General features: G+C 39.7%; 1 protein-coding gene across 1 annotated transcript in view; it reads right to left on the reverse strand.

Moving 5' to 3' along the window:
• The window catches only part of SLC46A3 (solute carrier family 46 member 3), a 409,772-nt gene extending 400,030 nt beyond the window's left edge, over window positions 1-9,742 (reverse strand). Inside the window, exon 1 of the mRNA XM_044073266.1 lies at window positions 9,328-9,742. The gene's annotated coding sequence lies outside the window, so the exon portion shown is untranslated. The remainder of the gene's footprint in view (window positions 1-9,327) is intronic.
• Between the last annotated feature and the right edge of the window lie 3,386 nt (window positions 9,743-13,128).

Consider the following 13,128-nt stretch of genomic DNA (forward strand, 5'->3'; position numbering starts at 1 on the left):
GAATTGTGGGAGTTCTACCCAGTTTAGTTCTTTATGGGAGATACAGTGATGGCTGTGGTAGGAGGTTCCAGTGGCAAATTAACAATTTTGTTGTAACAAGCACCCAGCTTGTGTAGGTCTGTGTTTAAGTATGGGAGATGCATAGAGTAGGGTGGAGATTAGCTGGGAATTGGCTATGGAGTCTCTAGCCACCTTGGTTAGGAATTGATGGCTTTGATATAATTGTGAACTTTAATTGAGAGAGATATGTGGGTGTCAAATCTAAGTTTGTTGTCTACTTCCACACCAAGTAATTTTGTGTGTTCTGATGGAGAGATGACGGTATTGTCTTTGGCAAGAATGTTGAAGTGGGGAGGATGTTTTGGGTGGCTTTGGAAGGTTGGAACAGGAGAGGTTTTGCCTTACTTGGGTTGAGTAGGAGCTGAGCATTGGATAGCCAGCTTTCTACAGAAGAGAATGATTCCTGTGTGATTTGTTGTAGTTCTGGGAGAGTGGGGGCAGAGCAGATGAGAGTAGAGTCATCTGCATACTGTATAAGAGATGTTTGTCTGGTAGCAGTATGTAGGTTGTTAGTGAAAAGTGAGAACAGCAAAGGGCCAAGGATAGACCCTTGGGGAACTCCAAGAGTAACTGGGAGGCGAGGCGATATGTTATTGTCCCAGATTACTAATTGCTGGTGTCCGTGTAGATAGCTGTGGAACCAGGTGCAGGCTGACTGAGAAGGAGAGGTTGGGGAAGAGTAGAGTAGTAGCTCATGAGATACCACGTCAAAGGCCTTTGAGAGATCTAGAAATATGGCAGTAGAGAAGAGGCCATTGTTTTTGTGATGAAGCACAGTGTTGGTGAAGGAGAGCAGAGCGGAAGTAGTGCTATGATATGGCCTGAAACCATGTTAGGTTTTGGAGAGGAGATTATTAGCTAGGAGGTAGTTGGGAGACCTGGGTGTTGATACGTTTTTCAAGTATCTTGGAGAGAGGGGAGAGGATAGCAATGGGGAGGTAGTTGGTGAGGTCGGTGGAGGGGTTGCCTTTGAGCAGGGGAATGATGTGGGATATTTTCCATATCTAGGGAACACAGCCTTCTGTTATATCATGGTTGATTAGAATTACTAGCATTTCTTTACTGGGAAAGTCAGACTGGCCAGAAAAAAAAAAGCATCAGTGGAGGCCAGGGGAGAAAAGCTCCAGAGTACAAATATAACCGTCCATAATGAATGACATTAAAATACACAGTTGCAATGGTTATACGGATATAAAAAATGTCTAGAATCAAGGCAAAGAATATATGCATATAATAACAAAATAAATTACACACGAACTATATTGATGGAAAGAAAAAGTCAAGAATTGTTCAGTAGAAGAGGTTAAAAAAGAAATGTTTTAGTGCATTACATTGCATTAGGCAGCCTTGTGAGTGTAGAATACAGCAGAGAGGAAACAATGGTGATTACATATTTCATCCTAGTGCTACAGATTAACAAAGGAGAATGTGAGTGTCAGAGAGAGAAAAAATTAAGGGTGGAAAGAAGTAAAAGATGACTGAAAGGGTAAGGGATTTTTTTAGGTTAAACAAGAATGTTAAAATGGCGATAGTGAATGGTGAGGGGAAAATGTTAAACTGAGTAAATGTAGCCTTGTGTGATAACTGGAGATGGAGTAGGAATATTTATAGGTAGTAGTAGCAACATAAGCTGAAACCATTTAAACCAGTTTGCTTAAGTTGTACACAGGTTACAAAAGGCAGACGTGATATTTAAGTTGTGAGAGGTTACAAAAGGGTTGAGAAAGAGGTAAGCCAAAAACCTACTGGGTACCTCTTAGGATCAGTTTTGAAGGTGATGAGGTCATTAGTTAACCTCACTGAGAATAGGACTGACTGACATATTTTAGTGACATACGTTGAGTATAGACCATCTCCTGCTGAGTTATTGGACTTGTAAACCAGTCTGGTTGATATGGGCATCCTGACAGTGTAGCAACTGCCTCATGTACACGGGCAACCCTCTACTACTATCATCTAGGAACACAAATCTGTAAGAGATGCAATTACAGTAAGAATGTAGAGACTATGCTCTCTTCCTCACAAGCCAGTATATCTGACACTGTTGTCAACGCAAACACCACCTACCCTACATAACACACACCCACATATGCAGAGGTTCTCAACAAAAACAAACTCCTAATGATGTGGACATCCTACAAAAGGGCCTCACTGAGACAGATGCCTGGTGTCAAAGCCATGGCCTCAAGCTCAATGCCAAAAAGTGCATTTGGCAAAAACTCTGTACCATGAACTACTACATAGGCGGTAGTCTACTTAACACCGAAAGTGTGATAAGAGACCTTGGGACACAGGTGGACAGTAGTCTGTCCTTTGATAATCACATTGTCACAGTGGTGAGGAAATCCTTCTACGTGGCACACCTCATCACAAAAGGTTTCTCATACAGAAAAGAGGTCATTGTTCGCCTCTACTCATCACTCATTAGACCGATTATAGAGTACAACGCCCCTTTTGGTATGTACCTCACAAGACATCTACAACAACTGGAAAGGTTGCAGAAATACCTCACAAAGAGGATTACTGGCCTCAAACAGATGCCCTACTCAGACAGTCTAAAAAACCTCCAGCTTTACTCATCGCATATCGCCTACTCAGAGGCAATCTCTGCCTAACATACAAAGCTATGTCAAACCCAGAGTTATTGGATATGCTCCACTTAAGAAACCCTGCCTCTGTGGAAAATATGATAATGTTGCCTCGCCATAACAGCTTGCAAATCAGATGCCCTTCTTGCAGAGGTCATAGCAATCAGTATAAAATGTTTTCCATGTCAAGAACCTCAAATCAGGCAGATTAGCTGGTTGACATGTAGCAAGGGTTACTCTAACACAAAACTAAGATCCTAAGGAGGGGCTACCGTTTTTCTTGGGAGCCTCTTATGCAAAATCCCATTTTGACATGAGACTCCTTTGAAAGAGAATGACCCATGGGCAGACATGCTGAAATGATCAGCAAATGAACATTGCTGGAAGAGTAAGACAGACCAGACCGTAAGATAGTAATTCACACAAACAAACATTGTAAAACCAGAGAAGCACTAGCCCTGAATGGATGCAGACGGCAAAGGCTGTTTGCTTAACTTTTTCTTTTTGTGGCTAGAAGAAAACAGACTGAGATCAGTAGACTGTTCCACGGTCAAGCCAAAAACAGTGCCCTTTTTTCCCAGGGAAAAAGAAGCAACATAAAGCAGTAACATTTTAAAGTCTTTAAAAATCACTTTTGTTTTGCACAAAAACAATAGCCACACAAAGTAAAATAAACACTTTTTATCAGAAAAAAATGCTTAACAGTTTTTAATCTGACAGGAAAAAAATGCATTCCCATTTAAAAGTACAGTTAAATCTCGTAACAGTCTGTGAAAACACAAGCTCAACTTAAAAATAACTTCCCTAAACAGGAAAGTACAATAAAACAAATGTTTGATGTGGAAGGTCTTTCCCAAAAGGAATTATCAGCCTAGTAAAGGACTGCACAAGCTGACCATTGATCTTTGAAAGCCCGCTGAGGAACACTCTCTTCAATGGCAGAAGGCTTTGAAGGGCTTGGCATGCAAACCTCAGCTCAGCTCGAGCTGACTAATGGTCTGGGTGCAGAAGGTGCCCTGAAGCTTTGGAAGCTGGCTGGCCGTTAATATCTTGGCAGGATATAAACCAGAACCCTTACTACAGGACGCTAACGATGCCATTTTAGGGATATGAACGAATGTTAAACAAAAGCATAAGATACAATTGGTGAAGAAAAGATACAATTGGTGAAGAAAAGGAATGGGGATGATCAAAGAATAGTTGAAAAAGAAAAACTTTTTTGTGACAAACTTTTCCCCTTTTTCCCATATTGTTGAGGAAATTGTTAGAAAATATTGGTATATGGTTAAGGAGGATGTTATATGGTTAAGGAGGATGTTAATATTGGACATCTTTTTCCTGACCACATCTTTAGTAAATATGGGAATTTAAAGGAGATTTTAGATAGTAATGGCTGGGAGGTAAAAACCAAAACTAAAACTGACAAAAATGGTACGCGTCCTTGTGGGAATTATATGGTATGTAATAAAGTTAAAAATTTAGATGGATGGAAGATTAATGGGAGACAATTTATTGCTAGAGAGGTATTTTACTGCAATTCACAGGGTGTTATATATATATTCCAGGCTGTGTATGTACGAAGATGAAATGGTATATAGGGCAAACAAAGAGAAAGGTAAAAGTTACAATTTTGGAACACTTGGGGGATATCAGGAAAGGGAATATCAGGAAAGGGAATAGTTTTAATCCAGCTGCAGAACATTTTTTGTCTATACGTGGGGGGGGGGGGGTGCACTAAGGATTTATTTTTTTTAGTGTGCTGGCCCATCTGTTTATGGCCAATGGGGAATTTTAAAACTGAAGTGAATAAACTTGAATGTATTATGATTATACATTTTAAAACACTTCAATCAAGGGGCACGAATATTGATAGTAATTTAACTTTATAAAAAAATATGTGATGTGTTTTATAAAACATGTGAAACAAAATGTTCATATTACTTTAAAAATGTATTATGTTTGTGGGTTTATTGATGTGCTAATTAAACTAAATTGCTGATGGACATGTATAAAATGGGTGCATTTACAGAATAAAAATATTCCTTGAAGGTGAAAGGCCGAGGTACCAGAATAAATTATCTTGAGAATTTTCACCCTGTTGTTATGCTTCGTGTCTATCTAGCTATATGATGTATTTTGCTGTGGCTTTTGGAGGAGAATTGGTATACGTTTTTTTTTTTATATAACCCATAGAGCTACAGCTACTGCAGTAGTGATCAATATGCAAAACATCAATTAGGCATAGACTTTAGTAATTAAGTTTGAGGAATGTGATGAGCTCAGACATGCTAAATTGTGGATTAGTATGTGGGTAGTATGTAACCTCTAGGTAGCTAGAACAAATAGCAGCACCTCAACCCTTTTTTTTTTTTTAAATACCATTATCAGTTCAGATTATATTATGACCTGGTGGGAGAAGATTTTTACCTTTAATGTTTGGGTTTAACCACGTGTCAATGATTGATAATATATCAAGGGAGTGCTGGCTTTCGAAGTATGGAAGTCTGCTCATTTATTGCAAAAGATGCTGACATTGACTAGCACGGTCAACAGAAGTTTGAGGCGCAGTGTGGCTGAGCAACCAGTGGCGTTAGCTGGTGTTTGCAGAGTTGTGGATTAGGCTGTACTGGATGAACAGTTTGTATTCAAGATAAATTTAGATGTACTAGGATTAGGGTGAGCTTCACCACATATGCAGCAGAGAACATCTTTGTTTTTAATCTAACTTTCAGTCTGATTTGGGGAGGGTGAGTGAGCACTTTAGATACTTTAAGTCTGGAGATGAATATGACATGTATTGTTGAGGTTTGGTGCTACATAGAGGGATATACATGCAGTGGAGTAGTTAAGACTATTGTGATTAGGGGATAGGAGACGACCTATAAATAGTAAAGTGTGGTAAGATGCGAGCTTACTGACGAGAAGGTGCAGGGAGGTACACATTATTAGTAATGTGTCATATTATAGGGATGTGCTACAAGTTAAGATAAACAGAGAGTATAAAAAGAGGAAGAGGACGGAGGATGGCTAGGGTAACCACCTCTCCCTCTTTGCGAGGGACAGCCCCTCTTTGGGCAGTTGTGTCCTGAGAAAAAAGCTAAAAAAAATGGCAAATGTCCTGAGATTTTAGGACAAAAATATTTCCCAAGTATTCTTTAATAGCTGCATAAAACAGTTACTTTGTATCTGAAACACCTAAATATTATAAGAAATAAAATAAGAAACTCAAATTCTAAAATAAGAAGCTTTTATTTTGATAAACAACCAACAGACTACACACCTCCACACTGCATGCATCACTCATACAGTACGCTGATGACTCCACCCTAATCTGCTCAGCCCCATCCCTTACCACTCTTCAAAACCTTACCCAGGAATCCTTCAACTCCGTTGAAAAATGGATTACTGATATCCAACTGATTCTTAACCCCAACAAGACAAAACTACTACTATTCACCCCAAGCAAATACAAACCCACACCCCTTTCTTTCACAATCACTTCCAAAAATGGCACCACAATTTCCCCCTCCCTCCATACAAAACTCCTTGGCATTGAAATAGATAAAGATCTTCACTTCAATGTCCATATCTCTCAAACCATTAAGAAAATACATAAAAAATTAGGAACACTGTATAAACACAAACACGTCCTAACAGACAAAGCACAGGTCACCCTAGCCCAAACCCACCTTCTGTCTACCCTAATGTATGCTTCTCCAATCCTAACCCACATTAGGAAAACAGACATGAATGAACTAGAGTCATGTTACAATAAAATTGCTAAATTCGCCAATAACTCTGCTTTTCGTAGCCATCATTGCCTTGCTGTAAAAGAGCTACAGTGGTTAGAACGTCCCCATTTAATTAGTTACCACCAACTAGTCCTCACCTATAACATCCTAATGAATCCCCACAAGACTCCTGCCCCGAACCAACTACTTAACCAATACTCAGCAAACCGTCCACTCTGCTCATCCAACAAAACCCTTTTGCGTATAACTCAAGCCAACAACACTGCAGATAAAGCTCTTTTTGCTCATACCATAGCAAAAATGTGGAATAACCTCCCCCCAGAATATTTCCTCAGCACCTTCTGTCTCACTCTTCAAAAAATCACTCAAATCACACCTCTTGCATTCCTGACTCTGTCCTTGCATCACATAAATGCTTTGCTGCTCTCCTCAAATACTTCCTACCTTCCTCTATATTCTGCTTACGGTCTCTATATTACAGCACTAACTTCTCCTCAAAACTGCCATACAGGGCCTTCCTCTGGTCACACAAACTTGTATAGCAAAAATATTGTCTATTTATACTGGCGAATGTGATGTCTCTGATTGTATTGTTACAATGAAGTCCTTTTGTTAGTTGGAACAAACCACTTTAATCAAGTTTTTCTTGCATGTAAATAATATCTTGTATTGTAAAATTCCCACTGTACATATAGTATAATAGTGGAGCTTTTTTCCCCCGGGACTCCGCTGTAAATGGACCTCGCTCCAGTCGGACTTTCCCGGTCAACAAATGTAAAATAAATAAATAAAAGGGTGAAGTTCTGTCCTACGCACTGGTCATGGGTATGCTTTGTCCTGCAAAATCTCATGTTTATACAAAAAATTTCCAATATGGACATCTGAAAAAGTGGTAACCCCTAAGGACGTCAGTGGGTGCTTGTTCCTTAGAGTTCAGGAAGTACGTGCTTCCTGAAGAAAGCAGAGATGGTATAGACAGACGAGTAAATGGATTCAAAAAGGTGACTGTAAAATAGAAGATGAGTTTGTGGTTAAATATAGTGAATAGTGTACATGTCCAAAAGTGGTCAAGTTAGATTTACTAATTTGGGGGGGGGGGAGATTTGTTCAAAGCGTAGATGTAGATATGCAAGTCTTGTGAGAATGGGTTTGTGTAAGGGTGCAACTAGAGCAGAGGTGGGATCAGCTGATAGGATGCTAGATACAAAGGTTACTGAAATTAAAGAAACAGTCAAGCAAACAGTGTAGAGAACAAAGAAAAATAGCAGCAAATATTGCCAAACACTGTATGGCATAAACCTGTGTGTGCAAACACATTTGCATCATGTTTAATACAAAGTAAAAAACAGGCAACTGTTCCACTTAAAGTGCCATTATGTATTCATGTGGCCTCCTCAAAAGAGGGTCTTATGTCAATCTCACCCACTCCCCAAAGAATCCACCATCTGCTGCTAAATCCTAGTTCTCCTCACTGGATCCTTAGGTAGTCCATCCACTGCTCAAATCCCTCTTCCCTACATTACAAGCAGGGCAACAATCTCATTCCCAGTGCAAGCCGGCTATGAAAAAACATTAGATATTATGAGTAAGGTAATAACAACACTTTTTGTTTTAACTAGCGTTTGTGTTGGTTTACTCTCATGAGAATATATTTCAGAGCTGTTCCAAGTTTTGGGTTTTGGAAAACTGAAAACAGTTCTGTCATACAAAAACATGAGAAAGCACCTATATCGTACTAGAAACCTAAATATGGAAATAAACACACACACACACACACACACACACACACACACACACACACACTTTTCTCTCCATCTCTACTTGACAGCAAAAATGCAAAGTAAAGTAAAGCTGTTTTAGCTCATGTCAAAAGTTGGCAAGGACACTACACTCACAAAACTGGACAACATTTTGCAATATACTTTTGATTCTCAAAGTGAGGACATGATCTGTAATCCTGACATTAATAGCCCTTGGCTTAGCTTACAAGGATAAAGTGCTAAGGAAGATAAATTGCAGCTAATTATTAAACGCACATACATTATGATAATAAATTACATGATATGAACATGAAAGCGTTTCTATTAGCATTATCAATAATGAAATTCGCCCATCTCATTTGCAGGAAACTTTCACGGTACAATTACAATTTTTCTACACAGCTAAAAGGTAGAAATTACTAGGGAGAAAGTCTCTGTTTTAAGCTTCAAAGTAAACAAACCAAGTTACAACCACCAACACAATACAGTTTAAAACATCTGCTTTTCTCTCTAAATAGCATGGACTGGTTCCTTTTTTATTCAGTTATAGCGATTTTTGTAGTTCATTCACTTTACCTGCACTGTGAATTGTCAAAGGTACAAGTAAATGACTAATTTCAGAAGTCCTAATACTTAAGTATTATTGGTTTGGAAATAAACGCTATTGGCAAAAATCATACACAAGTCAAACGATGTCATTCTAAAAATGCAGAAAACGAACCAAAACAGAGCTTTAATTATAAATTACGTATAACCCTCTCCCCTTCGATCAGGAAAAGCACAATCTGGACAACGCCGAAAATAATTTGGGTACAAAGACCCAAACATAGAAAGTTGCTAAAATGTCAGGTTTTGTATTAGCATGCATTTTCTAAAGGGTATGAAGCTTGCAACTTAAATGTGTCCCATTATGTAGCGACTTCAGTCTTCAATAATTTTCCAGAAAACCACAAAACTGTATGACAAACTGACCAACAATAGGAGACAAAAATCTGGACAAACTTAAAGGAAGGAATGAAGCCTGCCTTCACCAGTCACTGTACGTTCCGATGGTACACTTGAGCAAGTGCCTTAGGAACACTGACAACTGATCATTAAGCACAACAGAACCTTAGTATGCATCTGCACCCGCATGGTTTGCAAGGAAGTCAAAAGCCGATTACTCACCTGGACTTATTAGAAGAAAGTAAAAACACAAGCAGGTTCTTTTGTCACGTATACAGACTTTCTCGCCTCGGCGGTCTGTTTGGGGTGCCTACTGTATACACCACTAGTAGTTCATTATTTCTATTTCCTTGAACTTGCTTCAGTCCTTCTGACAAAGCAGTGTAAGGCAGGCCTAATAATAGCAATTACTTGTTTGTAGCCAGGTGCACCGTGCAGCTGATGCTTCTAAGTCAGAACTTGGAAAGCACAAACGCCTCCCGACGAGGAATGATGCGTGATGGAACTCCTATCAAACCAGACAGATTAACTACATTTCACAATGTCATCATAAGAACCGCATTCATTTCATTTTCCCATTGCTCATGCCGCTAAGAGCATAGATTTTAACACCGCCCCTATATTTAAATAGAAGTAGGAAACAAATTAAGGAGGCGGGGTCGAGAGGAGGGCTGAGCCTGGCGCTCGCGGGAAGTGGAGACGCCTGTTTTTCAGGCTTTAATGGGTCTCACGCGCGCGGCGTTTTACTGTTATTAGTTTGGCTAGGGTTACCACCTGTCCCACTTTGCGAGGGAAAGTCCCTCTTTGGGCAGTTGTGTCCTGACAAAAAAAAAAATGTAAAAATGGCAAATGTCCTGAGATTTTAGGACAAAATTATTTCCTATATTTTATGTAATAGTTGCATAAAACAGTTATTCTGTATCTAAAATACCTAAATGTTATAAGAAACAGAATAAGCAACCAAAATGCTACAAGAATAAGCTTTTATTTAGGCAAAAAAATTAATTTCTAACTTTTGTACTGACTGTGGTTATGTGTCGGCCTGTAAAATATGATGTTTGTACCAAAAATGTCCCACTTTGCCCATTTGAAAAGGTGGCAACCCTAAGTTTGGCAAAACTATGAGTTTTTCTCCTCGAAATTTAGGCTTGCTTTCCTTTATATTATTTTGTTTCTTTGTTAATTCAGACCCATTTAACGATTATTTAAATATTTCACAGAAATTAATCCTCACAAAAAGTCTCTACCACTAAAAGGACGGGGTTTATTCCTGTGTTTATTGTTATTTTGAAGTAAGAAACTGTTTAAACTGTGAGCTTTGGCCAGCTAAGACCTACATGCAATCAACTGAACTCATAAGTGAAGTTAAGTAAATTTTTATCTGCACTTTTTTCAAATAATACACAATTTAAATTAATTTGTTTGTGTTGCATTGAGCAATATCTAGCTGGAAGTTGTGAGACTGTTTTTTCAGTAGGTCCCCACCCATCCTCCCTGTTTTTGTTTTGGTGTTAATCTTGGTGGCTTTGAAACTGCCAGCCCCTTTTGTAAATTTGCACTTGGATACTCCTCCTGGGCCCATCTCATTTGCTCACTCAAAAAAAAAATGTTATCTGCTTTTACTGTATTTGTGTTTCTTCCTACTTTATTTTGCTTTTGCGTCATCTTAAAAGTACTCAATTGTATTTATTACTGCTTGGTGTAACTCATTCTAAGCCTTTTAATTTAAGCACTTGGGCTTCAGACCAGTTGTTTTACATTAAGAAGGTTTGTGGTCTGCACTGTAGTGGCAGAACAGGTAGCTTACATCCTTCTAAGTTGGGAACTGCTGATTGAGGGCTCGGTGTCTGTTATTCTAAAAGTGTATTAATTCTGGTTTAAGCACTTGGGCTTCAGGCCAGTTATTTTACATTAAGAGGGTCCGTGGTCTGCACTCTTGTTGGAGGAGAGGCTGGACTCTGCCTTTCTGAGCTGGGAATTTCTGGTTAAAGGCTTATAGTGCCTGCATATTTGAACTGCTTCTTACTGAAATTGGTACACCTTGTTTGCTGTAGCATAGACTAGATCCAGGCCTGCTGAATCTAGCTTTGTTTGTATAACTTGAGCACTAATCCAGGCATTCTTTAAAGTATTCAATTGTATTTATTACTGCTTGGTAGTAACTTGATTAAAGTGTAGCTATCATTCTAATTCTTTTGGATTAAGCACTTGGGCTTCAGACCAGTTATTTTACATTAGGAAGGTTTGTGGCTTGTACTGTGGTGGCAGGACAGGTAGCTTACATCCTTCTAAGTTGGGAACTGCTGATTGAGGGCTCAGTGTCTGTTATTCTAAAAGTGTATTAGCTCTGGTTTAAGCACTTGGGCTTCAGGCCAGTTATTTTACATTAAGAAGGTTCGTGGTCTGCACTCTTGTGGGAGGAGAGGCTGGACTCTGCCCTTCTGAGCTGGGAATTTCTGGTTAAAGGCTTATAGTGCCTGCATATTTGAACTGTTTCTTACTGAAATTGGTACACCTTGTTTGCTGTAGCATAAACTAGATCCAGGCCTGCTGAATCTAGCTTTGTTTGTATGCTTGCTGTTGTTTGCTTGTTATTTCCCTGAAATGCTAATTCCACCTAAAACGCGGCTGTTCAGTGCTTCTGTGGTTCCCTAGTGATATCTGCATTGCTTACTGTACTTATTTCCTTGTTTCACTTGAAAGAAAGTTAGTGTTTGTCGTTTTTGCATTTAAGTTACCTGTGACACATTTCATTTAAGTTACCTGGCACTTGCTCACTAAAGCAATTATATAAGTCAGCACTAAAAAATGAAAAGCACTACACCCTCACAAACTCCCCTTGAGTACCTTGTTCCCCATTGGCCCTTTTTTCAATTATAAAGGAATTCCCAATATTATTCTAGCATGTCCAAAGGTCAGTTGTCAATCTCCTCTCCTGTCCAGCTGGTGAATATGGGAATCTTGAGGCAATGTTACAACTGCCTCATGTACACAGACAACCCTCTCCTCCTCCCAACAAATTCCAACACGTGTGATTGAAGCAACCATATAGCCAAACTGGAGACTAAACTCTCTCAACTCAGAACTGGCATAACCAGTCTGGAGGAGAAGGAAACCACACTCACTACAATTCCAGTATCACATAGACCTACCACGACAGCAAACCAAACACATAAACACACAAAAACATACTCGGAGGCTCTAAATAAAAATCTGCCTAAGCAGCAGAGACCTCCAAAGCAGACACCCAAGCAACCACTACCCCAAAACAAAACACGTGCAACACATAGCTCACAAAGCCAGTGTGCCGAACAGTCACAGCCCTTAAGGCTAAACAACACACCTGATACACTTGTAATAGGTGACTCTATCATCAGGCACACTGACATCCCGCTCACCAGGCTGAACAAGGAGAAGGTCACGGTGAGCTGCCTGTCGGGCACTAGGATCCGCCACATAACACAAGCACTCAGGTCACTCCAAGGCAAGTACAAATATGACTCAGTCATTGTCCATGCTGGTGTGAATGACCTGAGACGTACCTCCCTGGACTACATGAAAAGAGACATAGAGGAGCTCTCTGAGCATGTAGCCCAGGCCAGTATGACCCTGACCTTGAGTAGCATCTTACCCTCACCAAGAATGATGCCACAATATGAAGACAAGATGATCAATTTCAACAATTGGCTTAAGTATTGGTGTCATTCAAAGGGGATCCAATACCTGTCAGCCTGGGATGACATGCTCGACAAGCCACGATGCTTCGCTAGGGACGGCTTGCACCTGTCACCCCTGGGCTTTCGGATATTGGCAAAGGCTCTTGCTACCCCCATAGTGCCTTTTTTAGGCAAGGCTCAAAAGACAAACCCACCTCCATAGGTATCACAAGGGATAAGAAACTAAGAGTAATGCTACTCAACGCCAGAAGTCTAAACCTCAAGATGCATGCACTTGAAACACTCCTTAGCATGGCAAACATTGATATCTGTGCAGTAACAGAAACCTGGTTCAAGGCTCCCGAGA

The sequence above is a fragment of the Protopterus annectens genome, chromosome 5.part1 (assembly GCF_019279795.1).
Source record: "Protopterus annectens isolate FY-2018-M chromosome 5.part1, PAN1.0, whole genome shotgun sequence".
Taxonomy (NCBI): domain Eukaryota; kingdom Metazoa; phylum Chordata; order Ceratodontiformes; family Protopteridae; genus Protopterus; species Protopterus annectens.